The sequence below is a fragment of the Gracilinanus agilis genome, chromosome 1 (genome assembly GCF_016433145.1).
Source record: "Gracilinanus agilis isolate LMUSP501 chromosome 1, AgileGrace, whole genome shotgun sequence".
NCBI classification, from domain to species: domain Eukaryota; kingdom Metazoa; phylum Chordata; class Mammalia; order Didelphimorphia; family Didelphidae; genus Gracilinanus; species Gracilinanus agilis.
The window spans coordinates 115,335,925-115,351,303 of NC_058130.1; positions in this window are offsets into that span (position 1 = coordinate 115,335,925).

Here is a 15,379-nt window from a genome sequence, read left to right on the forward strand (position 1 = left end):
CAAGTTCCTGGAGTAAATTTTTTTTCTCCCATCATTAAAACTGAATTTGACTCTAAGAAACTTAGTTGTAATGCATCTGGAGTCAGGAAGATCTAGAATTTCACCATGTGACCACACATTTCTAACTCATTTAATGTTACCTTCACTTCAGTTTTATCATTAGTAAAATGGGAATATTACTCCTTGTAATATCTATCTTACAGGACTATTATGAGAATTAAATGAGATAATATAAATAAAATATTTTATAAATCTTAAAGCACAATAAACATGTTTGATATCTTCTTTGGTTTTCAAAAAACCCTTCGTAATCTAGCTCTAGCCTATATTTCTAGATTTATTACACATTAGCATCCTTCAGGTATTTTACTCCCTATTTCAGCCAATCTGTTTCACTTGCTATGCCGCATACATTATCCCCAATCTCCCACCTCTGGGCCTTTGCATATTTTATCTCCTATGCTTGGGATTCGTTATTTGTCACCCCAAGACTTCATGAAATTCTAAGTTTCCTTCCAGGATCAGCTGAAAGGCCCCATCCTTTAGGAAGCCTATTCTAATTCCCCATTTTCTTCCTCTGGGGCAGGGGTTGGCAACGTATGGCTCTTTCTGCAGGAGCCATAAACTCAATTTTTTTCAGGCGCTGTTATAGGAGCGCACTGTGAGCACTGTATGGCTCTCACAAAATTACATTTTAAAAAATGTGGCATTTATAGCTCTCACGGCCAAAAAGGTTGCCAACCCCTGCTCTGGGGGAAGATACTTAGAACTCTTTGTTATCAGCATCCTCCTCCAGAAATTACTATATATATATATACACACACATATATTATTTTTTGAATACCTCTCATTTTGTTTTCTTAGTAGAATGTAAGGTCTTTGAGGGCAGAAAATGTTCTGGGTTTTTAAACTTTTTGCTTTTGTAGCTTTAACACTTAGTACAAAGTACAAAGCCTCTTTAAGAATATGAAATGATTGAGTTATTGCTGTTATTGATTTTAGATTGGATGTGATATTTCTTAAATTGAATTCTAGGGACACTCCAGACTTTTCTCTTATTCTAGCATTTATGTTCTGTTTAATGTAAAGATCCTCAAATGTCTGGGGCCATTTAACTCCAAGTAACAGGCTGACTCTCATCTCACCTTTTCATGGTTCTCATAGGGGTTCTTAACTTAAGGTCTATGAACCTATTTTAAAAAATATTATGATATACATGTGATTGTTTTCCTTTGTAATTTAATGTATTTATACATTTAAGAAGGGCTTTATAGGGCTTATCAGACTGCCAAAGGATGAATGGATGAATAGATAGATGGATGGATGGATGAGAAAAGAATTTTAATGGAGAAACTGAATGTGGACTTTTAAAAAGAAATAAGAGAAACAATTGCCAAATACCGAGACTGGGAAATGGAGATATAAAATGAGTAGACAGGTATCAGAGAAAGGAAAACTGCAGATACAGTTATCTAGGAGAAAGCAGTCTAACCCTAATCCCAAAAGAAGATTCAGGAAGAGGTACCCACAAGACACCATGATGACTGGCACTTCACTTAGAGAGGTAGTCTAGGAGCAGCAGTTGTGTCACTGTATTGTTGTGGCCCTAAAAGGATATAAGGAAAAGGAAGAGGATAGCAGTCACTTTATTTTTTATGTATTTATTTTTTAAACCTTTAACGTCTGTGTATTGGCTCCTAGGTAAGGGTGGGCGATGGGGGGTCAAGTGACTTGCCCAGGGTCACACAGCTGGGAAGTATCTGAGGTCAGATTTGAACTTAAGACCTCCCATCTCTAGGTCTGACTCTCAATCCACTGAGCTACCCAGCTGCCCCCTAGCAGTCACTTTAGATATGGATTCTTTCTAGGGTTATCATGGAGTATTGTATAAAGGAATGGACTTGGCATTTGGAAGACTAAGGCTTGAAAGGTTCAAATCTGGGCTCACATGCCTTCTTGCTATGTGTCCTGGCACATATCACTTAATTTCTCCATATCTCAGTTTCCTTTTCTGCAAAATTAAAGGGTTGAACTTGATAGCCTCTAAGGTTCTTTCTACCCCTAAATCTATGATCCGGTGATCCTTCTAGAGAGAAAACACCTTGGCCCAAAATGTCAGTGCCCTGGGGCAAAGTCTTAATATCTCAGTATTAGTTACAGCTCAGTTTCAGACATTCCATCCTCACCTGATGACAGCCAACTCTCATTATTCTCAAAGAGAGGACTGGGCCATCCACTGATTCATTTTTCAAGCCCTTGTTCCAGTTGTGATTTCTTTTGTGCTAGACCCTCTTTCTTTGAGCACTCCCCTAACTAATAAGACCAGACCTGAGCACCCTTTTTCAGCCATTGTATTTGAACTTTAATGAATGGGAAACAGGATTTTTTTCCTGGAAAACTACATCTGAGAACCAACTTCCCATTTTGATCTGGAAAAAGACCTAAGCATCTTGAGAGCTGTTAGGTCTGTTTCATTCCAAGAAGAAAAGAAAAATTTCAAATTATTTAACTGAAACTGTATCAATCATTTAGTAATTATTAATTTGTAACAAAGATTTAATCACTCAGAAAAAAAGGTACAAGAGAATTTCCAGATGTGAATAAAGAACATGTGAGTGAATCAATATTATTTTTTTTTCCTGGACACCTTCTTGTCAGGTAACTACATATATTTTCCTCATGTTTTTGCATAAAGCAATTCAGTCTTGGCATTCACATACACATGTGCTCATGGGTATATGTGTGGATATTTCCATGTATGCATATGTATATTTCAAAACAAAAAAATCAGAGAGTAATTAATTCCTAAACTTTGAAAAATCAGTCATTTCACAGAATATTGACGGAATACGAAATGTGATGTTTGAAACAAGCTGTCAGGAAAACCATATGGTAACTCATTCTTTACGCTCTGATTTTCTGCCTTCAAAAGCTATTGAGGAGGAGATTTTAAGTTGTAGTTTTTTTCAATTTTATTTCCTATGTTATTGGTCTTCTATCATGTAGCCCTTTCTGGGATTCCTTCGACTTGGTAAGGCATATTTTATTTTAGCAGAAGGAGGTATTAGTTCTGTAACTTCCTTTTCTGTAGTTGAACTTTCTAAGATCCACCTTATTAAAGAGAAAATTGGTTTTATTTCTCCTTAGGAATCATAATGCTTTCTCTGAAAGTTCCCATTTACCGCCTTTAAACCCTAAACAACAACAGCAAAATCAAGATTTTAGAATGGCTGGAGTTAGAGGAATTGAAATAGAATAAAATTCTAGTTGTGTTAATATTCGATAATTATGTTGACTAAGAAGAGACAATTGCCTGCAAAGGAGGACCTCAGATAAGTCCCTTTGCTTTAAGTGCCTTGGTTTCCTCATTGGCAAAATGAAAGGCTTGAAATAGATTATTTCTAAGATCCTTGTTTGATTGGCATCTCTAAATAATAAAACAGGCCTTCTGAAAATTAAAAATCTTAAGAAAATAAAAAGCAAAAAGATAATTACATTGATAAATACATCCGGAAGCTTTAAAAAAAGTAGCTAACTAACTTGATTTTATAAAGAGGAAAACCTAATTGATCATGTAAAATAAAAAAGAGCACTTGTAAAAATTGAAGGGCAAATAATAGAAAATATTGAGACTATTTTTCCCAATTATATAACTAGCAAAATACTAAAGTAATATATCAATACTTTAAAAATCAAAATGCCCAAATTAACAAAGGGAGAACTAGATTTCTAATTTAAGTAATCCAATATCAGGAAAAAACCTAGACTGAATGAGCTATTAATGACTTCCCAAAGAGAAAAAAGAACTTCAGTACCAGAGAGATTCACAAGTAAATTATATCAAACATTCAGAAAATAATTTCAATACTACTTAAATTGTTCACAATAACAAGAAATATCTTTCTATGATCCAGATAATGTATCATCCCTAAATCCCAAAAAGACAATATAAAGTAAACTATAGAGCAAATTCTCTAATAAACCTTGATATAAAAGTTAAAAAACAAAAAAATATTAGCAAGTAGGTCAAAACAATATATTAAAATACTCAATATGACCAGTTTGGACTTATACCAATAATATAGTATTAGCTCAACATTAGAAAGGTTATAAATATAATAAAGCATGCAAATATTATGAATAATTAAAACCAGTATAATATAAAAAGAAATGCAAACCCAAAATAATATAAATAACTAAAACATATCTTTAGATACTTAAAGGCTTGACAAAATACAACATTTATTTTATTAAAATCATTAAAAACATTAATTAATAAATTAAATTATTAAAATTTATTAAAATTTTATTAAAAATTCTAGAAATTAAAGATATAAATGGATCTTTCTTTAAGATCTTTAAGATTTGCCCCATTATATACTAGTAAAATGTTTAGGAAATAGAAGAATACTTTGCAAATGAATTTGCTGAACCAATATAATAAAAATAATAATACTATTTAATTTGTTTACAGTTCTCTCCCCCAAATATTTTACAAACATTGGAAAATAATATTGAAAGTTATAAGTTGGTCTAATAAATGAAAAGTAAAATTTTCAAATATAATATTGAAAAATATTGTGGTTGCCATTATAAAATTTACCCTCAAGTCAGGAGTCTGTTAGTAGCTCTTAACAATATAATTTTAATGAAAATGGAGATATATTAAAAAAGGGAAATGAAGGAAGGGGACCAAAAGTCTCCCCTATCTAGAAAAAATACTTAAGCTGAAATTGCAAGCCTGTCCCACAATGTACACATGCAAAAATGGGGAAGGGGGTAGGACAAACTTAGGGAGTGGTTTATATCATCACATGGGCCAAAGATTAAATTCTCAAGGCTAATGAAAAAAAAAATGAGAAGAAAAAGGATATATTAAAACCAAACTGTCTTACTAACTCCTCAGTATTATCTAATTAAAACATCTTGCTACAGGATCAGCTGGATAGTTCAGTAGATTGAGAGTCAGGCCTAGAGATGGGAAGTCCTAGGTTCAAATCCAGCCTCAGACTTTCCAGCTGTGTGACCCTGGGCAAGTCACTTGACCCCAATTGCCCACCCTTACCAATCTTCCACCTATGAGACAATACACAGAAGTTAAGGGTTTAAAAAAAAAAAACAACTTGGTACAAATTTAAAAAAAAAAGAGGTCTATCAAAAGAAAAGATTATGTATATAGAGTATAAAAGCAAACAAATTTAGTAGCATAATGATAAACCCAAAGATCCCAGTTAATGGCAGAGAAGAACTTACTCTTTCATAAAATACTGGGGCAATTGGACAATAGTCTGGCAGAAATCATATACATAATTTCTCACACCATACACCAAGATAAGTTCCAAATTATGCTATATTTATTTATTTTTTAAACGTTTATTAATATTTCTTTTTTAGAAAAGTTAACATGGTCACATAATTCATGCTCTTACTTTCCCCTTTGCCCCCCCCTCCCCAGCTCCCCTCTCCCACCCCCATGGCCATTGCGCATTTCCACTGGTTTTAACATGTGTCATTAATCAGGGCCTATTTCCAAATTGTTGGTAGTTGCATTGGTGTGGTAGTTTCGAGTCTACATCCCCAATCATGTCTACCTCAACCCATGTGTACAAGCAGTTGTTTTTCTTCTGTTTCCATTCCTGTAGTCCTTCCTCTGAATGTGGATAGCGTTCTTTTCCATAAATCCCTCAGAATTGTCCTGGGTCACTGCATTGCTGCCAGTACAGAAGTTCATTACATTCAATTTTACCACAGAGTATTGGTCTCTGTGTACAATGTTCTGGCTCTGCTCCTTTCTCTCTGCATCAATTCCTGGAGGTCTTTCCAGTTTCACATGGAATTCCTCCAGTTTATTATTCCTTTGAGCACAATAGTATTTCATCACTCGCATATACCACAATTTGTTCAGCCATTCCCCAATTGAAGGACATACCCTCATTCTCCAGTTTTTTGCCACCACAAAAAGCGCAGCTATAAATATTTTTGTACAAGTCTGTTTATTTATGATCTCTTTGGGGTACAAATCCAACAATGGTATGGCTGGATCAAAGGGCAGGCATTCTTTTATAGCCCTTTGAGCATGATTCCAAATTGCTATCCAGAATGGCTGGATCAGTTCACAACTCCACCAGCAATGCATTAATGTCCCAGTTTTGCTACATCCCCTCCAACATTCATTACTCTCCCCTTCTTTCATTTTAGCCAATCTGCTAGGTGTGAGGTGATACCTCAGAGTTGTTTTGATTTGCATTAAGTTAAGTGAACATTGAATAGTTTACTTGTCAGATATCTGGGAAAGGAAAGATTTTAAAACCAAGCAAGAGTTAGAGAAAATTACAAAATGTAAAATAAATGATTTTGATTATATCAAACTAAAAAGCTTTTGTACAAACAAAAACAATGTAGCCAAAATCAGAAGGGAAACAACAAATTGGGAAAAAATCTTTATAACAAAAAACTCTGACAGGGGTCTAATTACTCAAATATACAAGGAGTTAAACCAATTGTATAAAAAATCAAGCCATTCCCCAATTGATAAATGGACAAGAGACATGAATAGGCAATTTTCAGATAAAGAAATCAAAACTATCAATAAGCACATGAGAAAGTGTTCTAAATCTCTAATAATCAGAGAAATGCAAATCAAAATTACATTATATTTATATATAACGTTTGAGCTTTTCTTGCCAAAGATGCTAGAGTGGTTTGCCATTTCCTTCTTCAACTCATTTTACAGATAAGGAAACTGAGGCAAACAGAGTTAAGAAAGTTGTTCAGGGTCACAGATTTGAACTCAGGAAGATGAGTATTCCTGACTCTAGGTCAGGAACTCTATTTATTGTGCCACCTGGTTATGTCCTAGGCATGCCATTACTAGATATATCTCAATGAAATCAAGAAAAGGAGGGTGGGGAACCTACATTAAAAAAATAGTTACAGCAGCTTTTTTTGTGGTAATTCCAAATTGGAATTTAGGGTATCTTTCTCGAATGACTAAATAAATTGTGATGTGTACCTAAAATGGAATATTAATTTACCATAAAAATTATGAAGTATATTTTTTTCAGTTGAAACTGGAAAGATCTTTGTAAATTTTTAGAGTGTAAAGTAAACAGAACTAGTAGAACAATTGATAACAATGATAAAAAACACTATGGAGAAAAACAGTTTTAAAAGACATTAAAACTCTGATCAATGCAATATTAAATTATGAGACCAAAGGACTGAAGATGAAACATACCACTCACTTCTTGACAGAGAAGTGATGAACCTAAAATGCCAAAAATGAAATGCCAAAAATGAAATTTTAGGATACAACTAATGCAGGAATTTATTTAGCCAAACTATGTAGATATATATTGATATCAAGGGATTTATTTTTATCTTTAATTAGCTAAATGGCAGGGGAGTTAGCTGGAAAGAAAGATTAAACAATGTGTTAGAATACTTAGTGACTGTCTGGAGGCAGAAGAACTGAAGAGTAATTAAATTCTAGATGTTTTCATGTTATATGTTGTTTCCTGAGAAGAGAAAATTCACTAGATTTGAGGACTTTGAACAAATCACTTGGCCTCTTAGTACCTCAGTTTCTTCATCTGTAAAATGAAGGAGTTAGACGAGATTATCTCTTAGGTCTTTGCTAGTTCAAAGTATTATGAACTATCAACCCAGAAAGTTGGTTGGGATAGAAGAAACACTGATCCCTTAAAAAATATTCTTGATTTTTAGTAATAGGCATTTTTGAAGAAAAGTTAAAGAAAATGAAGAGATTGGTGGAGAAGGAAAATCGTTAAGTTATTTTATCCAGACAGACTGATCAGCTTTAACCATTAAAGAAAGAACAGATAAAGAAACAGATAAAACTGACTGAATGAGGGGGCAGCTGGGTAGCTCAGTGGAGTGAGAGTCAGGCCTAGAGACAGGAGGTCCTAGGTTCAAACCCGGCCTCAGCCACTTCCCAGCTGTGTGACCCTGGGCAGGTCACTTGACCCCCATTGCCCACCCTTACCACTCTTCCACCTATGAGACAATACACCAAAAGTACAAGGGTTTAAAAAAAAATGACTGAATGTCCATTGTGTTCCCAGAAGAAAGGACAAGCTAGTTCAACAACTTAATGATTATTTTTTTTAAATTACCCGTTTGTTCTATTGCTTAAATGCCTTTTGCTAACCAAGAGGAGTATAACTATGGCACAACATTCTTCAAAAACCTATTTGGTTCCTGGGAGACTCTTCCCAAATCCACTAACTTAAACGTGTGCTATCAATGTGGTTGCTTTACTTGTCCTTTTTTACACATGATGGTGTTTTGTGATTTTTTTACATAAGAATATGTCTATATGTATGAGATCTCTGCACAAGTTGGTTAACACCAAGAAGAGGGCAGGTTCTTCGACAATGAACATCTCTTTCTGAATAGTTTGCTTGATCTATTAGAAATAACATGCTTTTTTTTTTTTGGCCCCTACCTTGTGTTTTAGTATTAGTCTTAAAGACAGAAAAACAACAAGGACTAGGCAATTGGGGGCAAGCGATTTGCCCAGGGTCACAGCTGGGAAATGTCTTGAACCCAGGTCTTCCCAACTAGATATGAGGACTTTGAACAAATCAGGTAAAAAGCCAGGTACATTGTACTACCTGTAAGTGGGCAAAGCATACAAAGATTGCCACAGTGGCTCACTGAACAATGAAGCACCTACTCTGTGCACAATCCTATCTTAGGTTCTGAGTCTACAAAGGGGGTTATGTTTTATTTGAGGAGGGGCGGTGGAAGGATGATATGGCATATACACAGATAGATAAATACAAGGCAGGGAATAATAGGCTCAAATGAGAGATTCAGACTGAGTGCTCTAGAAAAGTTTAAGGAAGCGAAGATTTGCTGACAGCATCCAGGAAGGTTACATAGAAAAAGTGATATTTGGATTAGAACTTGAAGAAAGATTTTCAAAAATAGAGAGAAGGGAAGTGTATTTCATGCATGAGGGAATAGCTTATTTTGAAAGTTTTGAAACCAGATCTCATTTCAGAGGCAGTGTGTGGTAGTGATTAAAGTTTGGGACTTGTAGTTAGAAAGTCTGAGGATTAAATCCTGACTCAGATACTTTACTAGTTGTGTGACCCTGAGCAAGTCACTTAATTCTGTCCCAGTTTTCTTCCTCTGTAAAATGAGCTGGAGAAGGAAATGGAAACCTCTCCAATGTTGTTGGCAAGAAAACTCCAAATGGGGTCACAAAGAGTTCTGCATGGCTGAAAAAAATGCTTGAATGTCTCTTAAGTACGCATAGTAGGCACTGAATAAATGCTTGTTAACTTGACTTCCATTTCTTAATCCAAGATTTTATGGATTTGGCTGGAAGCTAGATTGCAAGATAAGAGAGGAATGTGAAATAAGTCTGGAGGACTAGGTTGGAGCCAATTTGTGGAGGGTCTTAAATGCTAGACTGAGGAATTTTTATTTTATCCTAGAGGAAATAGAGATGAATTCATCTACCAAGTCAGATGACATTGGGGCAAGCTGTTTGAATCTGATGCTGAGGGATGTATCTTGCCCTAGACAGAAAAACCAAACCAAATAAAAATAAATCTTTCTTTTTCCTTCCAGGTGGTTGATAGCAATAGCTCAGGTTTGAAGTGAATTGAAATTCTCTCCAAATACTATTATCATGACAAATATAGCCCCTTTTTTTCCTGTTCCTTAAGAGTACCATGATAGCCTCTTAACAGATCTCAAAACCTTTTGTTCAATGCTACTCTTCCCCACCTCCTACTGATTCTCTTCCTCTATCCCCAACACTTTCCCCAAAACTTCTTATTATTGCCAGACCAATCTTTCTTATACATAGTTTTGGTCATTTAATTCATCTGTTTAAGAATTTTTAGTGGGTCCATATTCCCCACCAAATAAAGTCCAGTCTTTCTTTCCTGGTATTTAAGGACCTTCATGGTCAGGGATAAACTTAGCTTTTCAAATTCATCCCCAGCTAGATGACTCACCATTCCCTGATCATGGATGGCCTACACTTTCCTTTCTCCCTGCTTAGGTTCATAAGTGCCTGGGATGCTTTCCCATCCCCTCTTCCAATTTAGATTTCCATTCACCCATCAGAGCCCAATTACTATGCCACTTCCTGCATTGAAGCCTTTCCTTACCTTCCAGTTGGTCAAGAGTCTCCCACCTCCCAAAGCATGTTATTGGGTAACTCTGATTCACTTCATTCCCAGTCCTCCCAGTAACAAGTAACTCACTCTTGCATTTGTCACATAATACAATATAACAATGTCTTTTGTAATTGTTGATACCTTATTACAGGCTAGAGACCTAAGCTACTTAAGGGCAGGGACTATGACTTATCTAAACTTTGCATTTCTCCTAGGACCTAGCCAAATACTATGCATAGATGGTTATTATTTTAGTTGTTCTTCTTCCTTGAAGAGAACCAGAATGACATCACTGTTATCTTTTGATTTGTAATTAAATTGAATTTAAGTAAAGCAGATTTTCACAGAGTCATCCACCTCACTCTCTTCCAGAGACATGGAAATCCAGTGGTAGGACAATAATTAAAATGTCTAGGGATGGCTTGGGATGCAGTGGATGGATGGCCTAGACTTCTTTGATGTTTAACCAGATTCAAAGCCTTCCATAGGACCTGCTTCTGCTGCTTTCATGGACATTGGAACAAATTGTTCTAATCTACCCTTTCTGCTTGGGGAAGTTTCCATGTGCCTAGCGTAGACATCCTCCTAACCCACAGGTGGGATTGAGACCTATTGCTTACCCTCTACCTGGTTTAGCTCATCTGAAGAGACAGTTTACTGAGGTTTGGCCATTGCACATGCTTCTTGGGCCCACAGATGAGAGTTGAGTGAAAGGTGAATACTAAAGGTGGATGAGCAGCCCTGAAAAGAGCTTGGCAAACCCTCATACTAGAGGTCTTAATCCTCTTAGTCACCCTGTATACCTCACTCTGAATAGGTAGGTATTTAATAAATAAGGTAGCCTTTCTAGAGTACAAAAGGCACACAATTAAGAGTCAGGGTTTCTGGATTCATGCCAGGGCTTTATTTTTATGATTTGGGGCAAATAGCTTCTCTGAGTCTCAGCTTCTTCATCTGTAAACTAAAAGAGTTTGGTTAGATAAGCTATATTGGGGGCAGCTGGGTGGTTCAGTGGGTTGAGCATCAGGTCTAAAGATGGGAGGTCCTTGGTTCAAATCTGGCCTCGGACACTTCCTAGCTGTGTGACCCTGGGCAAATCATTTAACCCCCATAGCCTAGCCCTTACAACTCTTCTGTCTTAGAACCAATACATAAAATTGATTCCAGTATGAAAGGTAAGGGTTTAAAAAAATTAAAAAAAGATAAGCTGTATGATTCCCTCTAGCTTAATATTTCTCATCTGAAATGTTTGGGGTTTTGGGTCTAGCACAGAAGGACAGTGGCTGGGGATATGTTTACAAACAGAAGTATAACTTGGATGTGTGTGGCAAGTAACACAAACTGTTCCTGGGGCAAGAGGAGTTGGGCTTGAGGAATGAGGAGAAGGGTATATAATCCTTAGGTGAGAAGATAGAGATCCTAGAACATCAATGTAGGGTCACTGCTGGGTAGGTAGCGATATTGGGGGAGTAAGGGAAAGGGCTAACTAGTAAGGACAGGAGTACAAACCAGTTGGCTTCTAATTTTAACTAATTGTTCTTGCTAACTAATTGCTAAGGTCTGATCTTTTTATGCAAGGACAGGAATTGCTGTCTAGAATTGTGCTCTTTAAATTTGTCACCCTAAGGTAAAGCTCAAAGCACCCCACCCTAGTTACAGGAAGAGCTGGTTTGCCTAGGGAATAAAACAGAAAAGGTTTTGAAGAGGCTTAGGTATCACTTAGGCTGAGTCAAACTAATTGAGTAATGAAGCTATAGTTTACCTTTTCTATTCATGGTTCTTGTCCCCAAATTCCCTTACATTGCAGTAAAAGTACATTGCTTTGCATTTTTTAATTAGCTTAATGTGTATACTGTATTGTAGCAAAAACCATGAGGATAGAGAAAATGAAATCCCAGAGTACAGTTTTCCTATAAGAATTACCCCCTACTCCATTCCTCTGGTAATGGTAGTAAAAACCATCTCCTCTTCAGTGGTCTGTCCTGGAGACTATATTTCACATAAAGTTTCATAATACCTGTCTCACATGGTTGTCATGAACTGGAAAGCACTGTACACATGTATGACTATTGTTATTATTAAACATACTGACATTTTGAGGCAGCATGGTATAATGGAAAGTCTACATTTTTAAGTCTCATCCCTGACATCTGCTGGTTGTGTGATCCTGGGCAAGTCACTTACCCTTGACTCTCAGAGACCCAGGCAATTCCCTAAGACTATATACATTGTCTGTGATGCATATAGATGTTGATCTGCCCTGGAGAGGAAACTCTTCAACAGGAACTTTCAAAAATCAATGAAATCACATCTCATTTAAATAGACATGAAATAGACATATGTATATGCATGTATATGCCTATGTGTATATATATTGGTGTTTGTGTATGTATGTGTAACTTGCTCAGGGTCACCCAGAGTCCATGTCAGAGGGTGGACTTGAATCTAGCTCTTTCTTATTCTAAAGCCCACTCTTTAGCGACTCTGGCAATCTCCAAAGGACATAAATTGCAGAACAAAAGATATGCCTTGGTGACAGGAATTTCCTTACCATAAATTCCTTCTACTGATGAAATCATAGGTCAACACCAAAAAAATGTATATGTGTGTGTATGATATTTATTTTCTTTTATTTCCAAAGGCTTGCTAATAGTAAATGTATTATTATAGTCATCAAATTAAAACATTATAATAACTATAAAATTCAAACTTCTTGAGGACAAGGGCAATCTTTGCCTTTCTTTGTATCTGGGATATAGTACCATGCTTGGCATATAACCTTTAATAAATGCTTGATGACTTAAAAAAATAGCCCTTACTGAACATTTCTTAGGTAACCAGAGCTCTCCCACTCTTTAAGAAGATTCCACAATCTCTCCAATAATTGTTGCTCATCTTTAGAGACTTTGCAGGTCATCTAACTGTTCTCTTTCTCTCCTGCCCTCAGATAACTTTTGTCCTTTATGTTCAGTTTGTAAAGGAAAGCCTTTGGCATGTATTAAGTAAGATAGGCTTGGTTAGTAATATATCAGACAAACCACTACCACCTATCATTTGAGTAAGGTGCATTAATGCTTGCAAAACTCAAAAAACCTGGCAGCCACTAAATTTGTGCTTCAGCCAAATAGATCCTAAAAAGTAGTACAACTCGTATGCAAGGCCACCATGTAGCTAAGCCAAGAAATGAGGTGTTCCTGCTTCTAACATTTGAAGGGAAACACCAATGATTAGATAGGTGGCCTTAGATAACTACATAAACACAAAGTTAGACTAAACTGGGCTCCCCTCCAGCTCATTGGCCCAGGTCTGCTGATCCAGAACGGAATAGAGAGATCAGTTTTGCCACTGGAAAGTTTTGGGAAAGCAGTTTGAGCAGTGAATTAGCTAATTCAAGAGCTGGCATCAGAACCCCTTTCCCTATTTGGCATGGGCTAGAAATAGCAATAATATAGGATCACAGAACTCAAAGCTGGAACAAAAAAGCCTTAGGAATCATCTAGTCTAATCTCTCATTTTTCAGATGAAGTAACTGAATCTTAGAGAAGAGAGGTAAATTGCCCAAGGACACATAATAACTCACAGAGAGGAGATTCAAACTCAGTTTCCCTGACTGCAAATCTAGGACACTGTGCATGATTCTGAAGGGATATCAGGTAGATATCTATATAACAGATGTGACAAGACAGCCAGGGACTCGAGTTTTCAGCTCTCTTGAAAAGCCTCTCTTCTCTGAAGTCAGCCATAGCCAACGTGAACTCTAGATGTTCTCCTGGCATCGTCAAGGGCTAAGAAGGTGGAATCTTCCTTTTAGATGGCTAATTACTCCACATTATCTTTAAGCCAGCTACAAACATTGGTGATGGCTTGTGCTTTGCTGTAATTAGCTGTGATGACTGGAAAGTCTTTCAGTGTACTGTAACTTTTCCCTCTGAGAATACAAAGCTTCTGGCTGACGTGCAGGGACCTGAGGAAGTTGAAGCGGAAGCTGGCCCTGTGAAAGAGAATCCTGCCCCACTCGGGAAGCTAAAGACTCTAGCCTGCCAGCAGTCACACCCACAGCTTCCCCAATGTGACTAGGAATGTCAAGTGGAAGGAGTGAACAACACGCCAAGGGCAGGCATGGACAATCTTGGAGAAAGAAGGTATCCTTTCTGACAAAGTGAAGTTCAGTGATTGGCGATGATAGAATGAGGTCAAGTTGATGTATCAGAATGTAATTATCTGCCTAATTCAACTTCCTTGTTAGTAACTCATGATTCACACTCAGGGAGACAAGTGACAAAGACCAAGAAAAACTGAAAATAAGCATTTTAATTGAGGGCAAAGTTAGTCCAACGGGAGTTACCCTGGTAACTAGGCCTGTGGTGCAGTGTGACAGATTTTCTGTTTAGAAGATTGAGATGGTCATTATCAATTAGACCAAAGTAAAAACATTCACTTTGGTTCATCAGTGCTAATAGATTATCTGATATAAGAGTACCATTAACTCCACTGGAATTAGTAAAAGCAAAGAGGAAAAAAACCAGGCCATTTATAAATCTGGTATGGTTTTAGTTAGCTTTGAGCTCACCACATCTTAAAACATCCTTCCAATTTCTATGCTCTTCTTTTTAATTAAAAAGTTGAACTGTTGAACCCCTGCAAAATTGTTTATTGCTGTATTGGAGGGCCATGCCTCCTATTTCTAGTCTTTCCTGCCATATACACTGGCATCTCTAATAGACTAAAAACTTCCCGAGGACAGGGACCAGGTTCCATTAACAGTGACAGAATTTGAGAGTTGCAAAGCACCTCAGCAGCCATTTAGTCTAATTCATTCAATTATCCTTGCCTTTCCCCTAGCATCTAGCAAGGTGCATTACATAGAGTTGGCTCAAGGTAATTTTATTGAAAGATTGAAGAGTCTTTGGCATTCCTTTGTTAGAAGAAAGCCTCTAAAACCCTCTCTGTCATGTGTAGGATGGTTCCTCCAGATTTAATGCCTGGGGTGAGAGAGGAAAGATCCTATTTCCCAGTAAGAACAAAATAAATAAGAGAGAGGCCATAGCTAGGGGTAGTTCTAGCAGGTGCATTGAATCACAGAGGAGAATGTTTTTCTGATTTGTTACTAAGGCAGAATGCAGATGGGTTATCAGAAGGTATTCTTCTCGTGTAGAGTTAATAGGCCTTAAGTCACCCCAATTGGGAAATCGAGTGACTGGGAAGAATCAACAAACTCA